This window comes from Sinocyclocheilus anshuiensis, unplaced genomic scaffold, assembly GCF_001515605.1.
Source record: "Sinocyclocheilus anshuiensis isolate Anshui unplaced genomic scaffold, SAMN03320099.WGS_v1.1 scaffold78, whole genome shotgun sequence".
NCBI classification, from domain to species: Eukaryota; Metazoa; Chordata; class Actinopteri; order Cypriniformes; family Cyprinidae; genus Sinocyclocheilus; species Sinocyclocheilus anshuiensis.
The window spans coordinates 1,075,615-1,079,435 of NW_015544250.1; the positions used below are offsets into that span (position 1 = coordinate 1,075,615).

The 3,821-nt window shown below is 36.3% G+C and overlaps 1 protein-coding gene across 2 annotated transcripts in view; it reads left to right on the forward strand.

Moving 5' to 3' along the window:
* The window catches only part of LOC107697895 (G-protein-signaling modulator 2-like), a 24,241-nt gene that overhangs the window by 544 nt on the left and 19,876 nt on the right, over positions 1 to 3,821 (forward strand). The window lies entirely within an intron of this gene.

Here is a 3,821-nt window from a genome sequence, read left to right on the forward strand (position 1 = left end):
GTCAGTGAACAACGGCTCTGTGTAGTTAATGCTGCTCAATGTGAAAGCCCGCAGGTGATGGAGATTTACCGCTGATTACAGAACCGGCTTTACTGATAAGATGCGCGTTAAATATCGCATGCGATTTATCGTGCAGCCCTAGTGACAAATGAGAAATTACATTTGCATAAAAAGAAAAAAAGTGCTTTGTGGCATTATTTAGCACATTTTCACAAATTCTCAAGCAAAAAATGTAATTTCCATTACTGTAGTCCCCTTAAAATAATCATATATTTAGCTAAATATTAATGTATTTATACCTATAATATAGTATAATACAGAATTTCATTTTATGGGAGAATTATGACCGTTAGATTCTCTCGAAGGGTTGTTGTCTCATTGTAAGTAGTTCCCCAAAGTTCGCTGCTTTCGAAAGTCTCCTGTGGGATTTTATGAGAAACACCTGGACAGGCTCCGGCTGACAGAATGGACACAGCAGCTCTTGTGTTTGTGTGCTTGAATCTTTTAATGAATCGCAGGCGTTTACGGTACACAGGCTGTACCTTTGTGTTTTATTCTGCTGTAGACTGACTAATCTGGTCATTCATTGCTCACAAAGCTATTGTCGCCCTTCTAGAGCCTTTGAATAAGTGGCTCAATGATTCTGGAACTGTTGGCATAAAGAAAACATGAACTGAAATGATGGTGCAGTTGTTTCTTTATGTGATTTTGGACCAGTGTGTGAGTGGTTAAATGTTCCTGGCATGCTTGTTTAGTGAAATTACCCTGGAAAGGAAGTTGATATGTCAAACAAAAAGGAAAATTCATAGAGTGTGTCTTTATCACATGCTTGAGTAAACATATGGTTGGACATGGCCTGGACTTTGCTGGACTAACTGGCTCAGGACTTTAGGAAAGGAGCCACAAAAGCACCGTGTTTGGCTGAATGTGGTTTAAAATATGGAAGTGTTTACAAATCATATCAAATGAACTTTTTTTTGCTCAAGACATTGCAGAGATGAAGGTCACTGCCCTTTCCTGAGTATTCAGATTGTTGGTTGGTCCAGTTTTGAATGTGAACAATGCTTTAAGATTTCTGCTCAATACAAGGAATTCCTGAAGTACAAGCAAATATGATTTCTGTCATATTTTCCCACTGCCTGTTCAGTTTTTGACCAGGATAAATTTAATTCAAAGATGAAAGTGTTGTCACTCACCCTCTTGTTTTCCCAAACCTAGGACTTTCTTCTGTGAAGAGTTATTTCAGTATTTATTAATATGTTGAATTAGCTTTTGTTTTTATATTTTCTTTTTTTTTTTTTATTTTAGTTGAAGTTTTAGTAATTTTGTAAATTTTAGTTTTTTTAAATATCTCTTTTTAGCTTTATTTAATTAAATTAATTTTTTTATTTTTAGTAATTTTAGTTCTTAAACTTAACTTAAATGTATTTGAAATTAGTTGCCAAGGCAACATTTCTCAAATTTTTATTTTTTTATTTTTTTACATTTAGGATTTTAATCTAATCATTTTTGTATATTTCTATAAAATTTGTAAAATAAATATTCATTTTATATCAACTTTAGTTAACAAAAACTGAATTTTTATTGTTATTATTAACAACTAGTATTATTTATTAGATCATTTTAGCTTTAGTTAACAATGTGGAATGCACAAGGAAATACTGTAAAGATGTCAATCGTCAAAAATGATGATAAAGATCTTCCACCTCAAGCTCAAGTATTCTGAACTCATATGATAACTTTGTGTGAGAAAAACATTCAAATATAAGTCATTATTAAAAAAAATATTGCTCACTTGTACCATAACTTGCACGTCTAATTTGCACAAATGCATAAATTCAAACGTATTGAATGAAGAAGCATCTCACCGGGTTTGACATCAGCTTTGCCAAGTGGCATTGAATCCTTGGGTTTTTCCTCACACAAAGCTATCATATGACTTCAAAAGAATAGCATGTGAGTCATATTGACTTTTTTATGATGCTTGTTTGTCAGCTTTGGTAGCTGGACAGGTTCTGGCCACTGTAACATTTTTCACTGTAACACTGTAAAATGTCTCCGCTTGCATTTCTTGGAAGAAATTAACTCATGGGTGGGTCTGAAATGGTGTAAGGGTGAGTAAATGCTATCTAATGTGTCACCATCCCTTCAGATGAAAGCATTCATCAAGATTATAGATGGTGATGTTGGTCTCAGTCTTCATTATAAATGATAAACTCTTTGTTTTCTCATGCGCTGGTTTATGCGACACTTGCCCGGGTCACATCAAACAGCCACTGCAATGCAACAACTTTCCATCCAGGAAAAAAAGTGTCTTTGGATGATCGGATGGTTGCTCACGAGGAAGTCAAGAGACTTCCTCATGTTCACCCATCCACACGAGATGCAACATGATACATACTAAGTCAGAATTAGTTTGTAGGGTGGATTAATCAGTCACTGACTTGTTTTCGTAGTGAAATCATTAGGCACTTGCACCTCAGAGAGTGTGTGTGTGTGTGTGTTTGTGTGTGTGTGTGTGTGTGTGTGTGTGTGTGTGTGTGTGTGTGTGTGTGTGTGTGAGAGAGAGGCTCATATTTCTTAGACTCTTTCTTTAGTGTCACTCGCCAGTCAGATGGACGATGGTTGAGATATGGTGAAAACATGGACATATTCGCTCCGTCTTTATGTTTGTCCTTTCTTTTAGAGGTATGATGATGTGACATTAGATGTATTTCCAAGTCTCTTGCGTGTCTGCTGTTGGGTTTTTGTTTTACACTTGGACTTTTACTGTGAGCTTAAATGGATGTGATCACAAAAGACGAGGATCAAGCATTTCATGTTCGTTCCAGGTAAGAGAACAGACCTGTCTTGCCATATATTAGCTAGTTTTACAGCGCATCCTCTACTATCTCTATTTTTATCTGGTTTAAGCAACCAAAAAAAACTCAAATATGTCGTTTAGCGCTAGAGTTTGTCATTCTTCAGCAGACGATCCACTGATGTGCTCTCGTTTTTCCATCAGATAAATGGGTTTTGAAATGTAATACAGCGTGTGGGTGGAGGCGAATGAATGAGGGCTCAGTTTGGTCTAGAGATCTCCTGTGTGTAAATTTTTAATAGGCGTGTTTAAAAATTAAAACAGAGACACAGTTTTCTCTTTTGTATTGGTGTTGTACATCCTTAAATACGGCAGGAGCATCTCACACTGGACCTGAAAGATGAGTCAAGGGTCTATGTTTCTTTCCACACATGCAACATTTACTGGAAATATTGGAGAGAGAGTGGGGAATGGGATCGAATTGGGCATGTTTTGGAGCACTTGCACAAAGTACCACTAGGCCATGGCTCCAACAGGCCCTGAAGTTTGGATGGGATCTAAACTTGAACATTTCATCATCATTTGCTCACCTTCATATAATTCCAAACCTTTCTTTTGTAGAATAGAAAGGAGATGTTTGAAAGGATGTTCACGCTGCTTCTTTCCATACAATGAATGCTCCGAAAAGCATAAAAAAATGCACGAGCATAACAGTAGTCCATACCACGCATTATATTCCAAGTCTTCCAAAGCTGTACAGAGACTTTTCCACTATTATGGTGAAAAAGTTGTTATTCACTACTAGGAATATGCCGGTATCAAATTCTCATGTTGCGATTAATTGCTAATGCTTAGTCAAGTCTAAATATTGAAGTATTTGGCTCTGTGATGAACATCATAGTAAATACACAAACCTGAATGGCTGTTTAAATCATTTAAACACCTTTCAGAAACAGAAAGTAGTGCAGCTGCTTTGTTTACAGGGTTTCCGGGGTAACGGCTGCATTTAAATGAATTATTA